Below are 19304 nucleotides of genomic sequence, written 5' to 3'. Positions count from 1 at the left end.
TAAAGACATAAATTACTTTTATTCTAGATTGGAATAGCAGATTAGAACAATGTTTTATTAGTAATTTATTATAAATAATTGGCTTTTATTGTGATATTCACATTTTCTGAAAAATCCCTTTGCCCAGGATTCTCTCCTGGGAAGATGAGAGGCCTCAGAGAAAAAAGAAAACAAATTCTTACCCTCATTTGCTTCTCACATGTGGAATATGTTTGGGGATTGTTTACCCACAGGTGATTATTTCATTGGTTTCATGTGAGTTGTTTTGACTTATTGGCCAATCAGGGTCAAGCTGTGCTGGGGCACTGGAAAGAGTCACAAACTTTCATTATTATCTTTTTAGCCTTCTGTAAGTATCCTTTCTGTATTCTTTAGTATAGTTTAGTTTAGTATTCTTTAATATAATATAGTATCATAAAACAATAAATTAGCCTTCTGAGAACATGGAGTGAGATTCATCATTCCTCTCTGCCACGGGGCACCCCGAAAATACAATACTTTTATTACTTGTAAAAATATTCAGAGGATGCACCAAAGACTTTAAAACAGAACAAATACCAAAGCCAAAAGGGAGATCTAGCTGATAGTATTACATTTGAGTAAAAGTCCTTTGTTTTACACCAGTTGTTAATCTTCTTGGTTTTATGTTGCAAGTCTTGTATTTGGATAAATGACCTTTCCTTCCTCCGTAAGTTTTTTTTTTTTTCTAAATTCTCCCTCATCCAACTGCAGAGCAGTGTGACCTAAGGTCACCTAAGGTGCTGCCATGTCAGAGCAAAGGTTTTCAGGATTTAGTCACTGCTGACATGGCTGCTGCCCTCCCAGCCCCTCAGCCTCAGCTCTGGGGACCAAACACTTGCGTGAATTGTGAGGGTGGCATTGAGACAACCGGGCAGGGTCAGACCAGGCTGCTGAATGTTATTGTCCCTTCTTTTCCTGGGAAGATACTTACAGTGCCTTTCCTTCAAGGAGAGCATTTAATTTTGATTTGTGTGGGACAGCATGGAAATGGGATTGAAGGGACCAGCTACTGAATTGTGTGTCCTTTACCTTTCATTAGAGGTGTTAGTTCACATCTCGATGAAGGATGCATTATGTTATCACAGAAATAGAACAGATTTAACTCTTTTTAAATGCCTTTTATCAATTTCCTCTTGCCATAAAGTGTGAATTATTGACAAACCCCAGGCCTTCCGTCACACCTACTCCTCTGGTTTCACAGCCCTCTCCTTGTTGCCCTTGTTGCCATGGTACTCCATTGCACTGCTGCAGTGCCTTATACATTGTAATAAGTGACATATGCAGCCCAAAAAAGTCAGCACACTGGCAATCCATAACTTTGAATTCTTTACTAAAGCAAAAAAAAAAAAAAAAAAAAATTGAGGGTGTAGGGCAACCAAAGGCTTGACACTACTGAAAAAAGTGCTCAGGAGATTATTCCTGTGCTACGTTCTTCTTGAAAATTCATTATGGGATGAGGGATTTGCCTAGAAGTGAGTAAAAACAGAATTTTCTTAGATATAGACTATCATATTTTATTGACGTTTTTAGTTAAAAGCAAATAAACAAACCTATTTCCTATGCTGGTTTCCTTCTGTCTTCTGAGTAAATATTGGCAGGAAGAGTGATGATGTCTTTAATGTGTGAGATCTCAGATGTTTTTGTGTAGCAATTTGAAATGAAAAAACCTGGAATTTTTCAAATAGGAAAAAACTCCAAGAAATTTTTAATTACCTCTTTCCTTACCAGAACAACTTATATTCTGCACTTTATTTTGCACAGAACACCCAGGATTATTTTAAAAATAAGAAAAAAAAAAAAGGAAAGCAAAATGCAAAATTTTTGTCTTGGGAATTGGATCTTTAGTGTTGTTCTGGGTAAGTTTTTGAGGGGGTGCTACCCTTGTTTCAAAAGCATAGGCTGCTGTCTATTAGGACAGCTGTCCATCTAAAAAATTGCAATCATATGAACATGTACATCCAGTGTAGTAATATACATGTTCCTATAATTAATGAAAAATTTAGTAAAGCCACATTTATTCAGTGAATACAAAGGCTGTTAATAACAAAGTATGCATTATTAATGCAGAATAAAGTGAAAAAATATAAACAAAAAGCAGAATTTGACAGGAACTTCTAGAAGGTGTCCAAAAGAAATGGGTCTGGGTGTAAATCAATCCTTGCTGTGTTAAAACACAGCTGTGAGGGGCCTTTCTAGATGAATGTTAATGCGAACACCATGCTGAAGCAAAAATATATTTTCCAATTTACTTTTTCTTAAACTTTAATATATAGGCTATAAAATTGGGAAATAAGCACTATCCTAAAGATCCAGTTCTCCCAAATTAATGGAGCGGAAGCACAGCCCAGCAGCTCTGATGCTTGTCTGGGCAGGCTCTGTGATGGGCTGCCCATGCTGCTGGCAGCCTGAATGGGAGCACTGGGCTTGAGGTGCCCTAGACACATTTTAGAGCAAGTGTTGGGTGTCCAGACTAGGTGGACATGGAATTTTGTGGCATTGGTGACTCCCCTGCAGGGCATAACCCACTGAGGGTGTCCTCCAGAAGGAGGGGTTTGTGCCACACCTGCCAAGTCGTCTCATGCCTGTTTTTTGAGGTTGAATTTCCCATCCCTTCCTTCTCAGGTGCTTGTTGTGGCTCTCAGCTATGCCAGGCAGGTGCTGCTGTGGCTGGCACCCCTGCCTGGCAGGGAGGGCAGGCAGGTGGTGGCACCACAGCACCCCAGGGTGACAATGCTGCTGCCACTGTCCCAGCCAGGAGCTGTCCCCTGCTGCCAGCTCAGAGGGAAGCAGGCATCCACGTCTCCCCTGCTTTTTCCCTTGTGTCAGCTCGTGATGTTCAGCTGGTGAGCAGGAGTAACCTTAAAAATAACCCTGGGGAACAAGTCTAACTCTGCCTTTGTTCTGTCTTTAACCTCAGGCAGACTGTGTCAGCAAGAGACTTTGAAATGTTTTTTTTCCCCTCACACCAGCTTTTTTCTAACAGAGCACTGTACTGAGAGCCAGAGATGCAGAGTGTATTCCCAGCTCTGATGTTGTTGGTACCTCTCTTTATCCCTTTCCAAACCTTCCACCGTGTATCTGGCTTGTCATACACCACCCCTCTTGGGCATCAATTCTCTGCTCTTTGCTGCACAATTTTACACCACCTGCCAAGTCTCTGCTGGGGTCTTGTGGTTGCATGCAAAAGATAAATAACAGAACTAAAGGGAAATTGCTAATTGGACTAATCTCAATTTTTAAAAAATAAATATCCTACTGAAAAACCTTAGTAAAAGGCCAAAGGGGTAGAGAGTGAAAAACACAAGCTTTATTTTAGCAAGAGTCAAAGTGATGTGTGTGCATGCACAGGAGTTGCAGGCAGAGCTCCATGGAAATTTCTGATCTTTTAAAATGTGTTTTTAACCCAAAATGGACAAAGGCTGCACTTTGAGAACCTTAGAACTGAAATGTTTCTAGTTTTTCATATGTTCAGAGTACACAAGATAATTCCTTGCAGGGAAGCAAAACAAATCTTTTTGTAATAGGGTCAAGGCTCTATGATATAAACATCAAATATCCATTATTAAGCAGGCTGTATAAATAACAATTACCGCTAAGTTCTTTCACTCATTAAATCATTGAATAATTTAGGTTAGAAGGGGCCACGGGGGGGTTGAGCAGTCTGAGGGGCTCACACAGTCCTGCCCACCTTTGTGATGGAGGCTCCACGGACATTTTGGACAACCTCTGTAAGGCTTAACCTTTTCATGCTGTTCTCTTTGGCTTTTTTCCCCTCTCACCTTATACCCAGCTGTGATTTATGAACATTTCTTCAATCTTTTGCTGACCACTGCTGAGAAAGGTCAGGCTCCATCTCCTCTGGCTGGCTCTCCAGGTGCTGAGGGCTGTGGCAGGTCCCCCTTTCTCCTCTCCTGGGGCCCTCCTGGGCTCCATCCTCCTCCATGGGGGGATCAATGCCATGGGGGGATCATTCCTGCCCCCTCTCCTGGGGAGGGACAGCGTTTTGGGCACTGAACATGGGATTGAACCTTCCTGATGCCCAGTGGTAGGAAATTATTAATTTGCTTCTGCTTACTTCTCCTTTGCTAAAGCTGCCCAGGATGAGGGTGCAGGGCTTGCATTTCCCTTTGTTCAGCTCCTTGAGGCTCCCCTGGGTTTTTTTCCCAGTTATTTGGTCCCTGGTGGAGGTGCCCCCTGTATTGATTCCTTAGGATGTCACTGTTTTGAACCACTGCCCACCCAAACACTTCAGCCCCATCCAGACTTTTAATCATGCCTGGAGACAAGTAATCATTACAGTGATTATAAGAATTATTCTTTCTAATTTAATTAAAAGTGGAGGCAAACAGAATGGAAATGGGAACACTGGCATGTTTTCCAGAACTGAAATGGTGTTTCAGAGTGCTTTAAACCTGGTGTAACTTATTTTGATATAATCATCTTTCTTGTCTCTGCTTTTCATTTAAAATTCAGATATTGCTAGAATCAACTTCTGAATTATTGAATTTTTAAACAAAATTAAGTAGGCACTGTCTTGGCTGTTCTGAAAGTAAAATTAAGACATAGGAATGATTATTTGAATTTTTAAAGGGGAATTTCAACATGCCTATATATTTATTTTTTTTTAATTTTTTTTTTAATTCAAGAAAAAGACAGATATAGTTGCCAGCTTGGATCTGAAATTATGAACACCGAAGGATAATACACTGTTGCTCAGTTTCCTGCTTTTTATTGGCTTGCTTGAGTGTTATGGCTGCTGTAGGGTATCAGTTCTGCTGAGAATGTGTTTGACAGCAGCCAGACAGGTCCCTCTGCAGGAGCGGCACGAGGCCGGCGCTGCCACTGCTTGGAATTGGGCAAGGCATCTCTCCAAAGGTTCTGATGGCCAAGATTTATCTTGGTAATTTTAGTCTCAGCCCATTGGAAGTGTTTTTTAGCCTTCAGGCACGCTGCTGGTCAAAGCTTTCCAATGGGATGTGAGCCACAGACTTTCTCAGTCGTCATAGCTGAGTTATTTTGCTACTCAGCTATGCAGAAGCAGCAGGCCTTTAGGCTAATTAATAAATCATCAACGCATTTGTGGTGTGAAAAATGAAATATTTATGCTTGCCAGAGTAATGTTTCTGTCTTGCAGCCCCATGCTCTGTTGATGCCTGATGGAGGATGAAGTAAATACCAGCTGGTGTAGAATGAGCAGAATATAATTACTTTCTACAAAGTTAACTGAATATTAAAAATAGAATTCGGAGGAGCTGGCAGAAAGGGAAAAATATCTAGATACATGCCTGTAAGGCAGGACACAGCCAGTACATGAAGGGAACTCTTGCCTAACTGGAACCATGGGGCTGGAACCCTGCAGGATCCACATTGTGTACAAATGTGTCACACAGAGGCCTTTTCAGAGAGCACTTAGTGGCCAGCTGGAGTGGTTAAAGGGCCTGAAGGGAAGCCAAGGATGCTCTGCTTTTCTGGTTGGTCATCATTAGGGGACCAGTGAAGGACTTAAAGCATCAGCTGTTGTTGCTTTTCAGAAATGTGTCCACTAATAAAAGAAAGAAAATATTACTTCTAGGTTTTAAGGCAACCAGGAGCTAGTTTTGTTCTTTGTGTTCTCACACAATAGCAGATTTACTGGGGCTGTGCCGGGTGTCATTTTTGCAATCACTGCCCTAGTCCTTCTCCACAGAGTGAATGTGTGAGCACCAGGCCAATCAAACCCCTTGAAGAAAAAACATTATCATGTAACAGAAAGGGGATTTAACCCCTTATTTGAAGTGGAGCCTCTTTAAAATAATCAGCTAGAAGTGATTCAGACAAGTGGCTGATTTTACATGCTGGCAGTTGCAATCAGAGTGATTGAAGGGGTGAGCCATCAGAAAGGGTTTTCAGGCAGGTGGAGAAGGAGGCATTGTGCAGGTCAGGCATCAGCCTTTGCCCATCTCCCAGTTCTAATTTCAGGGCTGTTTTTTTCTTTCTCCTGAGCAATTTAGTCTGACTTTTCCCCCTTTGTTTTGTGTGTACAGTCTGAGGTTGCGGTAGAATCCCAGTGTTCAAAATCCAGGAAGAACATTCTATTCCTGTCGTTGTTTTCATTTACTTTCACAACCTTGTCAGAGTGCTTTGTTCAAGGGTTCAATCCTGTTGTGCAAAGGAGCTTCTGAGCCTGTCCAGGCCAAACTCAGTGCCAAACCCTTCAGACTGCCTGGATATGTTTGAGTCTGATGATTTGTAGCTGAATCAGTATGGAAGAATGGACTTCTGATGGAGATTATTGCTTTAGTTAGTGAATAATTTCTTCTAAAATAGCAAAGAAACCTACTTTTCCCTTTTGGTTGTGACATTTCTGAAAGCCGGCAATGGCCTGAGGTGAGCACACAAGTCAGTGGACAGCTGATCAAGCTGTTCCTCTAAGGCATCAAGAGGATGAAAAAGCATTTGTCATTTGTGGGGTTTGGTCTGGTGCTTGGTTGGGGTTTTTTGGGATTTTTCCCCTGGTAAAGATTTGTGGTAGCATATCCTTACAGCATCCCTGCAGCTGTTAGCAGTGCAGGTGCCCCTGATGTCTCCTCAGGGCTGAGCTGTGATCCATTCCCATGGAATAAAGCTGTCCCTCCCTGCCCTCGAGCACCTTGCTGCTGGAGGCTTGTCCCTTTCCTGCTCATCTCTGTGAGTGTGTGAGCACCAGGGCAGGCATGCAGAGAGGGAAGGGGACACACAGGGAGCTGGAAATCCCATTCCCATGAGGCAGCAACAAACAGGCTGCAGCCAGGTCCCCTCCATCACCACCACACTGCCTGCTAATTAGGGATTGAAGGAGCCAGTGGTACAGGAGCAGAGAGGGATGAATGGACCCTTTTGCACTTGTCTGACGGAATAAAATCAACTGCATTCAAGGAATTTGAGAAAGATATAAATATTTCAGGAAGAAGTAAATTTAAGATCTTCAAATGCTGCTTTAAAAGGATGCTGGACCATTTGAGAATACTCATTTTAAATAGAAGAATTACAGAAGCAGCAAATGATCTCTCTTCTCTATTTGCAGCAGGGATTAGAACTAAATGTCATATTTTAGGTCCATGCCTCATGTTTGCTTCTATGAGAACAGACAATTTAAATGTCAGTTATTATAGCTTGTCAATAAATTTCAGAATCTAAGCAAATCTGGAAAACATGACTGACAGCTACAAATTAATTTATCTTTGTTAAATAATCAGCCAGCACTTCACTGCTGTTGCTGACATGCATCAGAGTATAACACTACTAATTCAGAGTGTGAGCAGTTGTTTTGTCATGAAGTACAAATTATGCAGATTCTACTCATCTCCTAGGAAGAGAGAAATCTCTGAAGCTGTGATGCCCTTCAGGAGAAGTAATCAGTTATCCCAAAAGTTCTGTGGTGGTTTTATACTCACAGAGCAGTGGTATGGTTTAAAACAAAGCAGGCTCTCATCAATGCATAAAATTATAACTACTAGTGTGGATGGCAAAAATTAGTATTTGCTGCTTAGAAAGAAAAGAAACAGTCTGGAAATAAAGGCCTTCACCAAGTTGGAAGTGAGTTAAAAGCCAGCATGAGCTACTGCTAGGTAATCAGAACTTCTAAATATGAAGCCATTAATTTAAGCACTTAAATAAAGACACAAGCAGACTAAATACAGGGGGGTGTGTGAGAAACAACAGGCTCTATCCACACTGGGGTGTTGTACCTGAAAATAATACTGAGATTAATGCCAATTGTTGGGGTTAGAATTGCCGTATGGTTTTGTTGCAGATTGTAAAAGAAACACTTTCCTTGACAGCAGTCTTATAACATAGAACAGAAACTGTGCCAGAAGGTGTTTTTTTCAGAGCCAGTGGCCAAACAGGGATGATCTAGAAAAGTGATCTAGAAATTCCCAAGTTTCTTCAGAGAGTCTTAGAGCAGTTAGGGTTGGAAGGGACGTTAAAGACCATCAAGATCCCACCCCCAGCCATGGGGAGGGTCACCTTTCTCTAGGCTGGGATGCTCAGAGCTCCATCTGGCCTCCAACACTTCCAGGGATGGGGCACCCATCACTTATCTGTGGCTGGAGCATCTTCTGGTGAAAACTCAGCAGGAAGGTTATTGAGTGCCTCAGCTCTCTCTCTATGGCACTCTGTGTGTGCTGCCCAAATTCTCTACAAATACTTGATTTTTTTGGGTTTTCTTCAACTTTTTTCTATGTTTAGTTGGGTGGGCTTTTTCATAATTTTTCACTGTTTAGCAAAATGTTACAAAGAGGAAAAATAAATTTTGGCTGTGTTTATCATGAAGCTGCTTCTCCATCTGCAGAAGGATTCAGCCTGATATGTCTTCCCCTATCAAAAGTCTTAAATCACTAATCTACAGAAATGATAAAAAATGCTCAGTTATCTCAGCCAGCTGTTAACCCTGAGATGATGCAAATTTCAGCACTATTAATTATTTCATAGAGATGTCTAGAAATGTTTCTGTGCTTTGAAGCCTTTTAGGAGGCCAGTCAACAAAAGTTAATTTTGGGGCTATAAAGGATCAAATAATAATCCAGTTAAAGATTTTTGTACTTCATTAGAAAGCCTGAGAGGAAAGCAGAGGGAGGTGTGATTTGTAAAGCTCAGAGGGGAAATAAAGATATTCTATGAGATTGGATAATTTTAATGGTCGATTTTATTTAAAATAATTCCTCCACAGTATGACTGCTGTACTCTATAATTTATGTGGACTTTGAGAGGTGTTGTGAGACCAGGTTTGAAAGCCCCTGAGCATATTCTGAGGGGAGAACATGGCAAAGTGGATACAATTTCTGTCTCTGCTCTAGCAACCCACTGGTAATTTAGCAGTCATCACGTAATTTAGAGTAACCCTTTCTTGTTATTTGCCTTTTTTCTGGCTCAGTCCGATTACCACGGGTCTGTGGTACCCTTTGGATCTACCTGGTGCTGAGCATTTTGAAAGTCCAGCTGTTTTCTGAGGGCCCAAAATAAGAGGTGGTCTTTGTTTGGATGAAGCCTGCCATGTGCCACTCCTAGGCTGTGACATCCTTGCAAGTCAGGAAGAGTTTTGAAAATTTCAGTGCTTGCTTAGGCCATTTTTGCTGGCTGTTGCCTTATAAATTCAAGTTTTCTATTACTGGCAGTATTTTCAAGCTACAGGCATCCCTGTGATGTCTTGACCACTGAAGCCTTATCTCCTCATGCATTAAATGAATGTTTTATGCCAACTAAGTCAATATTTAACACTGTGAACCTGTTGGGTTGGGAGGTTCAGAGCTTTGTCTCCTCTGTCCTAGGGCCCAGAGGTTCTGTTCATTTATAATCACTGTAGTTAGCTGATCAAATTTCTGTGCCATGAACAGGTCAGGTTTGGGTGGCACTTTTTTGGTGTGTGTGTTTTTTATTTTTTGGCTATATTTTTTTTTCCTCTCCTGTCAGTCCAGGGGGAAAATAAAAAGGTGATATAAATAGAACATGTAATGAAATCAGTCTGAGTAGGAAACTCATCAGTCTGGAACTCATAGGTGCTGCAAACCCAACAGGTAATAGATAAAAGGTCATCCTATTTCATGGACATTGCTTTAGATAAAATACCTGTTAGAGTTAATAATTCTCACAATAAATCTTGCTAACATAAAGAGCTCAGTTATACAACTGTAGTTATTTTTACATCAATGAATGTAATGTGAATTAATTAATATGAACTGTTCACTGTACCAGATTTTGCTCTATTAACTGAGCGTGGAGGTCCCCAAAATGACCACTAGGGAAAGGAGTCTGTATTAGTGCAGTATTTAATTTGTATCTGGTACCTTACCATCTGTGTTCCTTTAATTTACAGTGAACCCTATCAGATGGATCAGTAATTAGGTTCAGCATCAAACACAACATTGGCAAGGAGCCTTATAAAGCACAATCAGTGTGGGGTCACAGGCTGGTTTGGACTTCAGCTGACCTCAAAAAGAGGTTTTGGACCTGAAAAAGGACCTCTAGGTTTTTCTGTGCTTTCAGATGATACAAATTGGCCTAATAAGAGGTACCACCTCCCATTGTGAACTTGTCTTGCATATATATCACACTCATTCAAGTTAAATTTGTTAGTTAAGCATACAATTAGGCTTGAGCACATCTCTGGTCAACCCTTCATAAGAGGTCATGTTTATCCTGCCTGCAATACTGGAGTTTTCATGTCAAACATGACCTTCTCTCTCTCTGAACCATAGAACCAGACTCTGAGGAACAGCGTAGCAAAGGGATGAGGTGGTCAATATTTAGTCTGAATTTAAGTGGCTCTGGTACTGTGTTGTTTGTCAGCATGATGTGCAAATGCAGAATTATATTCTGATTTATGGAAAGCTTGGTACATATCTACACTGTCTTGTGAAAGAGCTGGAAGTTTTCTGCTTTCACAGAGGGAAACTGAGAACCATGCCGGGGGGATCAGGGGTTGAGTGTCAGGATTTTGTTTTAAAAGGATGCCGGCCTTCAAAATGAGCTTGCTGGGGAACTAACCACAAATATAAAGCATGTTTCCTGCAAAAATTATCCATCTCTTTTCATGAAAACAAAAACCTGGGAATTACAGGGAAGATTTCAGGTAATCTCCAGGTTATTGCCTTGCTGGCTGTGACCTTGTTCTGGTATTTCACTTGTGTTTTCTGTTCAGAGATAAACCTCCCTTCCCTCTTTGGTCCGCAGCCTGGTTGATGGCATCAGACAGATCCTGCTCTGGGTGTCACAGCAGGTGTTTGTTCCAGGGCTGGCAAACACTTCTGCTGCTGTTTGTGAGAGAGAGGAAGATTTGGAATTAGTTTTTGAGGCTCCAGGACTTAGATTAATTGGTCAAGAGGTCTGATTCAAACTGCTGTAATTGTGCAAGCCAGCAAGTGTCCACCACATGTGTTTATTCTTTCCCACTTTCAGCCAGAGGGCTGAGATCAAGGTTCTTAATTAGTTTCTGAAAATAGGAAGAAACTGTTGTTCAATCACTTCCCACAGTAGTGAGGCACGCTGCATATGAAACAGGGCGCAGGGCACAAAATCTGCTAATAGATGAAGGACAAAGAATGTGCTCACTTAGGTATTGGCTGATACTTGTGCTGTCAGTGATGGCTTAAGGGTGTGAAGATGTAAATCAAGTTCTATTTCTGGCAGCCTGTAATTTCTATTATTGTTTTTTGTTGTTGTTGCAAGACAATTCTTGCTTTCTGACTAAAAAATAACAAGGAGAGAGGATTTCAGTAAATTACAGTAGGGTACTTATGTGCAAAGTACCTAAGAAGACTTTGTAATGAAAAGTAAATGAAAGATAACTTATAAAGTGTTCTTCAGCAGCATATGAGATTTTGTGGTGTTTAAAGGCAGAACTATGTGAATGGTTATGCTTTATTAAGTGACATTAGTAGGAAAGGAACTATGGGAAGTACAAGCAAAAAAGTTGTAAGGAGATAATAGTTACTTGCAAATTTAATATGGAACATTTCAAGTTTCCTGAAGTAGAGATAATCAGACCTTGCTAATCTGTTTTACAAATTCTCATCACGTAGGGATGATTATATTAAAATTACTTCTTGGTATAAAGCAGGATTCACTACCCATGCTAATATGATAGATCTCTCAAACTGTTTGCCTCAATGAGTGTTCCTTTAGAATGGTTCAAGGCATTCCAAAAGCTTGCAGTGAACTGACAAAGGTGCCTTTGAATACTTTAATCATGCATAGCCATCTTTACCCTCTTTAGACTGAGACTTATCTAGATTACATGATTGGTTAGCCTCTCAGAGTAAGTTGACCCTTAAATTAAAATGTTGCCTCTTTGAAGATTACCTATCAAATTAAAACAACCAGTCACACTTTAACCTCTAAAATAAATTGAGCTTTTTTAAGTGTTCTCTTTTAATGATCAGTTCCTATAAAATAATTTATAATTGTCAGAGCTCCACACTACAGAAATTTAAGCTCATTGGAAGAGTAGGACTGCAATGGGCCCTTTATCGAGCACTTTTTTGTCTTTAGAGCTACGGTTTTGGTAAGATCAGAGAACAAATTAAAGTAACACCACTCTCTAAATTCGGTTCCTGATTGAGATGAACTAAATAGAAGGCCTGGAAAGCAGTTCTCTTCTGAGCACCACGTGGGGAATTCAAACTGCCGAGTCAAGAGCACGTTGAAGGACTTTCCAGCACACACCCAGTCCAAAGCCTTTTGAAAAGTTTCTGCTTTTCCACCATGCCTCTGAAGCTTTGTGATCCCAATGCTGTCAAGCTCCCTCCTCCTTGTAAGTGTTTTTCAGGTGGAATCACCACAGTGGAGGAGGCTCCCTGAGCCTGGTGTGTTCTGCGACTCCAGAGACCAATGTCTCTTCCTCCTGCTCTTTCCAAATTTGTTCATCAAGATAGCAGATAAATCAAGGAGAACATACTTTTTTTTTCTATTTTTTTTCAATTTATCTTTCTATAAAATTCTTTAAACTATTCTGTGAAGTACTCTTACAGTGAGCTAGCTGGCAACAGCTATTTTGTATTTTTTTAGTATTTCACACGCACTTCTCAAAAACACTTGACTGTAAGACAAGTTCCTGTCTCTGTTGACAAAACTGGTAATTAAGAGCTGATGTGAAATTCTTGCACAAAACTTCCACATCACTCCTTCAGTGTTATGATAATAATGATTATTACTCATATTGATTTAAGCCTCAACATTGACAATCTGAGTTTGCATCCAAAAAATGTGATGCTTGATTTAAAACATTGTTTTTCAAGTATGCTTGCAGAAGTTGTTAACTTGGGGGATATGCTGGGTGCTCCTACAAAACATTTAATTCAACTTTGTTTTTACACAAAGTTATCAGTATCTTTAAAATAGTGCAATATTTCAAAATAGCTTTAAGCTGGAAATGGGTTTTCACAATAAAATGTGTGTGTCATTATGCCATACAGGAGATTGGGGCGTGTGGGGGGTGTCTGCTGGACCTTCATTCTGGTTGCTTTCCTCTTTTTCCAGGAAGAAAACTGTCACTTTCTGTCACTTTAAGATATTTTATTGTACACATCATGCACATGAGTTTATGTCCACTCTAGTCAGTATCATCTATATCATTCCATTAATGGCTAAATAACCATAAATTAATATTATGTAATATATAAATAACTGTTTCCATCATACAGAGTCACAGATGTGATTGTGTTCTTGGGTGTATTATTATTTTAACTCTGAGTTATTATGTCTTGAACTTGAACATAATAAGCAGAGACCTCATGAACAAGCCTTTGTGCAAAAGCTGAAAGCACAAGCATGTCCTGGTGGCTGTGGCTCTACTTAATTTCAAATGAATTCAGCTGAGCTGTTTTAGATGTTTAGCAAAACTTAATCAGGATGTGCTCATCTGGGTGCATTTCTTCTTAGTAAAAGCACGAGAAAACAGCACATGAGAAAACAGAGCATCAGTATATACAGAAACAAAAACATCAATAATTATAAATAATAGAAGGTACTGCAGCAATGGAATTGCCTTTAATGCCAGTTCTCTACCCACTTCTATAAACTTCTGAGAAGGTTTTTTAACTGCAGCTTCCCTCTTTGCCATCTCCCACACCGTATGTGGGGTTATGCACAGTATTTTATTAATGGACCCAAAAAGCCAGTAATACAAGAAATGTAGACAGAAAGGCTTTTCCTTCCCACTTGACAGAGAGATTCAGAGGCTCTGCTGCCTAGCCCAGTGTATTGATCTCTGCTTTCTACATCTGAAGTAGGAAATTCTCTCCAGAGTTTATTTGTACTGGCTCTTTGTTGCTTTGAGGTTTCAGTAAATAGCAACAGTTCACTAAGCTTATTCTTTGTAAAAATATTCCTTTTGAAGAAACTGAATAAACAGCAAACAGGTGAAAAGGTGTTTATTGCTTTGCAGTTGCATGTTTTCATGGAGCTTCCCACTTTTTATTAATATGACTTTAGACTTGGAGCTCTGGAGAAAACTCAGAGTGAGACTGAGTAGAAAGTTTGTGTCAATGAACATGTATTTTCATCTCTTTCCTGGTGCATCTTGGCACAATCTTCTCCCCCTTTTTCTCCCTGGTCATCAAAAAAAGTGAGAATTGAGTCTTCTTCTAAAGGTTCCTTGTGCTCTGTGATTTTGTGGACTCTGCAAGTTTTATTGGTGTAAACTGAAGTTGCTTTCAAAAGGTTTTAATTGGTCTGTCCTGCCTTAGCACATGACTTGTAGTGGTTTTGCAGATTTTGTTTGGTTGTTTGCCCAATCCTCCCATAACTGTCTGGTTGATCTAGGACACTTTAGATCAAGTGTTGCAAAAATGGCATTGTGACATTCTATGCCTCTTTGTTTGAGATAAAACCCTTCTGCCTGGAGTCTCCAGGGGTTCACCAGCCACTTCTAAGAGATCATGTAGTGATTTAATCTCTGGATTCTACTTAGGGTCTACAGGTGCATGTGTGTCTTCTCTGGCTCATGGCAAATAATTTACAGTACTTTGAGGAGAAAAATATATAAATCTGCACACACACACGAAAACCCCAAACAATATTACAGGTGCTTTGATTTTTCTACTGTTTTTACTCAACTGCTTGGGTATACAAGCAGAGTAAAATTTAAACGCTATTAGATGACATTAACATTGACCACAAAGCAACTGCTTTCAGAACACAATGCTTGTGGGCATTATTCTCATATAATTATTTGCAAAATGGTTTGATTGTGTTATGGACTTTTCTCTTTTATTGTTTGAGGCCTACCCAAATGTATGTATTTTTTTTTTCCTTTGTGCCATACTGTGTTGGGGAACTTCTCCAGAGACCTATAAGCCTTGCCTGCATTATACATTTTTCTTTTTGTAACCTATGGCCATTGCAGTTTGGAACCTCTGGACAGGGAGTTTCAAATGTGAATTGAAAGTGTTTGACCTGGTCAAAAGAGAGTTTTGACTGACTGTACAGCAAATTCCTCATACAGTTTCCTGTGCACAAGGATGATTATTGGTATTGGTGCCAATGCACATGGAAACCTCACCTTCTTCAAAAACAGCAATTTTAGGGACACGCCTGAAGTGTTCTTTCCTGCTGGTGTGCAGTCCAGCCATATGCTTGGGGAAAATGGGAATGCTACCTGGGAAGATCAATCCTTGGCACACAGCCCTGAAAGCAGCCAAATCTGGGAGGGATTGTGACTGAAATTTGTCTTGATTCAAGTTCCTCTAACCTCAGTAAAGCATGGAGAACACAGCAGAGCTCCACAACTCCGTGGGTAATGCCCCTAGCAGGAACAGTTTATCACTTCCTGTGTTTGTTCAGTTTGAAGTCAATGGCCTTTAAAAAGAAATAAAAAGAAGTTTTAAAACACCCCTTTCCAAGCCATGTCAGAGCACAGTAAATGAAAAAATACATTTCAAGTGTGCTCCTTGCATGATTAAAAAAAAAAGGTCTTTTAGGAAAGCAGTTTCAGATATATATTTCAAGGGTTGGACATCTTTTCCAATTCTTCAGTAAAGTCACAGGCACTGCAGGAGATCTCAGAAATTATGTTTGGGGTTTTTTTCACTTCATGCTTGAGAAGCCAACGTTAGGATGTGGTTAATTTTGTTGGTGCTTTGGAAAAAAGTCTTCTAATTGTGTGTAAAGACCTTGTTGAGTGTAAGGTTAAGAACATTTGTCATTATCCTTTAGGCAGAAGTTGTTAGAGCTAAGGTTCTAATCTCTTACCTAGTTTGTCTATATCAGGCTGAATTTTATTCACAACAGAAGCTGAAAAGTGCAAAGTATCATTTCTCCATCTACTGCAGAAAATTGCTCATGATTTTTTCATAGCCGTTTAGTCTTGATAAGGTCACATCTTCCAGCTAAACTAGGCTTAGACATATTTATTTGTATTTAAGGGTCATAAGAAACATTATTTAAATTTTAACAAGTATTTATAGTCCAGGGTGTGCACTGCAGTTGCCACCAGGGCTGTGGCTGATTCCTGGAAGGTGTGAGCTCACCTGCATTCAGGAAAGTACTGCAGGATGAGTGATGCCTTTGTAGAGGGATCCCAGGAACATGTGTCCATGTACTCATCTCAGAGAGAAAACAGTTTATGGACAGTTACTTGGATGTGCACTGATGAGTTTGGTTGGCTATGTTTAATTGGTGCTTGAGATCCTATATAAAATAGAATTGAAAACACAAAAACCAAGTGAGAAACACAAGCTCCTGTCAGTAACAGGTGATCTTTTATGTTTGCTGTCCTTGGAGGGGAAAAAGGTCCAGTATGTTACAGAATGATTTTATTGAAAGGCATAATAGATTCCACATTTCAAAAGCTTCCAAGTAGTTTACCAGTTTGCAATTCATCAAGGAATGCATTTGATGTTCCTCCAAAAGGCACTTTCATCACTTGTTCTTTCTCTGAGAACTTAACTGAATGTAAAGTCAAACATCCAATTGTTAATAAGCTGATAGGACCAAGGGTTATTTCCTAGGGGAAGAGCACAGAAATAATTCCTGAGGCAGCTTTGCCAAGTGCCTGGGGACAGCAGTGCTGCCTGGGGTGCAGTGTTCATGAGCTGTCCATAGCAGCAGCAGGGAGAGAAGCAGCCTCTATCCCCTTTCAGTGATTGCAGCCTGCACTTTTCCAGGGCAGGACATGGATGGCAGTGCTGGAGCAGAGAGCCCCAACAGGCAGGGAAAGCAGTGCCAGCCTTGCTGCACATCTGAGCCCCAGAGAGCCTCCTGGGAATCCTGACAGCTTCGCAGCAAGGTGAGGAATACAAGAACCAGCATAGGTGCTAGAGGTCTATTCCCCTAATCAAACAGATGTAAATGAAGTAAATGAGATTGAGACTGCCAACAACACTGTTTTGACTATTGAAAGTTGATATGTTTAGCATATAAAATCAAATTTTAGATTAAATTAGGATTTTTATCTAAAGTGCAGTATCTCAATGCATTAGATAACTTAGCTGTGGAGGTCAGGGCTTTGCTTTTGTTGTGACATTTGATCCAAAAGCCAGTATTTCAAATGGGGGCACAAAAGCTCTCCTTCAGGCCTGCAGGTAGCTAAAGTGACAGTTCTGTGCCCATGTCACAGCAGAGGTTCAAATTTCTGCACAGCCAATGTAACCTGGGGTGTTTTGCTTCACAAAAGCTAAGTGATCATGATCCTGGATATTATTTACCTACTTGGGAGTAGTTATTTAAGAAATAATAATTAGGCACATTGAAATAGTTAAGATATATAAGTAGTTTATGTTAATGTAATACTTTTAAACTGACATCAACAATGTTCATATCAAGCCCATTTTCGACTGCTAATTATTTGAGTCTGAGTGTATTTTTGTGTGTGTAGGTGTGGGGAGAAGTGACTGGAGCTAACAACTGCAGGTGCTCCTGTAGTGAACGTGCACTACAGAACGTGATGTCAGACAGAATTAAACCCTTCTGGTACTGTGGGGCTTGTCTCAGTGTTCCTTTGAATTTAATTATTTAAATGACCTACTGTTGTTCCTAAATGAAATATTTAAGCTTTCTAAATGGCTGCCATCCTGGTTTAGTTGTCGAGGTAAAGGTGATTGGCACTGACAGAAGAGCTGAGTTGGATGCTGGTGTTGGGGGGGCTCTCAACTCCTGTTTTTTAGAGATTTTCTCTATCTCACTGTTTTCTTAGTGCTGCCACCACTGTGAGGGCCAGCCCAGCACCCCAGTACTGCACAGGCATTTCCATGGACATTGGTTTGCAGTGTCCTGGCTGGGCAGAAGAGTTCCTGGGGCCATCTACCACCTCTGGAGGCACCACAAAAATGAGTATGTTTTCTACATTACCTGAAATTTCTCAGTCTGTGTTTTTTGCTTCTCTAATGTTTAATGAGATAATGAAGGAAAGTCACTAGGTGAAGAGAGGCAACCAAAGTAATGCATCCTTTCTTTGATTTGCATGGAGCTAGGTGTGAATTTTATGCATCTTTTCTTCCAATTACAGGGGGGTTGTGTAGGTAATTTCAGAGTCCTGAGGCACTAAGGTTACCCTGCATGCAAGAACTTAAATTTTAAATGAGGAACTAATAAAATTGAGAACCAATTTATTGCCACCACAGTGCTGAACAGAAAGGGCTGGGAATGTCAGAAGCACGTTTGTTGCAAGCCTTTAGTTTTTAAAAGACAGATATTTACGTTCTAGATACAGGTTTTCTGATTTGGGGTTTTTGGGGTGTCTCTTGCATGCACCTTAAAACTTTTGAGAGCATGTAGGAAAGAAAGCAATTATTTTAAAAATGATTTCTTAAAAATGAAGACAGTCGCATTTTCTTGAGTATAACATGAGAAATTCTAGTGAATAACATGAAAAAAATCTAGAAATTATTTAGGCTTTATGAATCATTTTAGTTATTCATAAAGCCTAAATAATTAGTCACTCTTGTTTGCAAGCAGATTGGGAGGCAACACACACTGCATAACTAAGGTTAGAATTCTGTTGTAGGTATTAAGTAGCATGAACACATTTGTGAAATGTTTTCTTAAAAGTCCACCTTGTGCTTTTAACAGCACACACACATCACATATTTCTTCTCAAATCTTGTATCATCAAGCACAGATTGCATGATAGCAGAATTTAATAGTAAGAGCAAATGAATATTTTTAAGCCCTTTCATTTGCTGGCCACGCTGCTTTAGCCCATGTTCCTCGTCAGATCTTCAGCAGACACCTGAGTGTGAGCTCAGGAACAAGGCAAGGACAGACTGATGTCCCCGAGTACTCTACCATCCATTAGGGATTTATGGCAGCTAATTTCTGAGCACACCTGCCATCTTTTGGCTTCTGTGTCCTCTGTGGTTTTTGTTTTTCTCCATGGCTGTGCCTTTTGCTTTTGACTCTCTGCGGCCTTTCGGCTGCAGCCTTTGAAAAGCAGAGCTTTTTCTCAGTGCAAATTCACCACACCAGGAGAAGAAATACTTTTGTTTGTTTTGAAACTAGCAACCATCTGCTTATATTCTTCTTCTATTGTTCTTAACCACTGCTTTAGAGATAGGGATGACTGATCCTGACACACACCTTGGCCAAGGCCCAGATTTTGCCATCCTCTTCCAAGTCCTGTTCAGCCACACGAGTGGTCTTGTTAACTCAGTCCATCAAGGTGGATTTCTGATCATCCTTTTAGCCACCTTTTGTTTCTCTACACCCTTTTATGAGATGATAAAGAAGGAGGAAAGCAGTAAAGCAAGCAGCAAATCTCTGCTTCACTTGATGTAAGTGAAGCAGAGATTTATGTGCTGCCTAATGATGGCTTGTCTCTGTGCTCTGTGCCC

The 19304-nt window shown here is 40.3% G+C and overlaps 2 long non-coding RNA genes across 2 annotated transcripts in view; one reads left to right on the top strand and one right to left on the bottom strand.

The window, feature by feature from the left end:
• The window catches only part of LOC132076414 (uncharacterized), a 32808-nt gene that overhangs the window by 12534 nt on the left and 970 nt on the right, over window positions 1-19304 (top strand). The window contains exon 2 of the long non-coding RNA XR_009418907.1: window positions 17669-17805. This is a non-coding gene — a long non-coding RNA (uncharacterized LOC132076414). The remainder of the gene's footprint in view (window positions 1-17668; window positions 17806-19304) is intronic.
• Window positions 16038-19304, bottom strand: part of LOC132076415 (uncharacterized) — a 101994-nt gene continuing 98727 nt past the window's right edge. Inside the window, exon 4 of the long non-coding RNA XR_009418908.1 lies at window positions 16038-16164. This is a non-coding gene — a long non-coding RNA (uncharacterized LOC132076415). The remainder of the gene's footprint in view (window positions 16165-19304) is intronic.

The sequence above is a fragment of the Ammospiza nelsoni genome, chromosome 8 (genome assembly GCF_027579445.1).
Source record: "Ammospiza nelsoni isolate bAmmNel1 chromosome 8, bAmmNel1.pri, whole genome shotgun sequence".
Classification (NCBI taxonomy): domain Eukaryota; kingdom Metazoa; phylum Chordata; class Aves; order Passeriformes; family Passerellidae; genus Ammospiza; species Ammospiza nelsoni.
The sequence above is the reverse complement of the archived record's forward strand: the minus strand, read 5'-3'. Positions and strand labels throughout refer to the sequence as shown.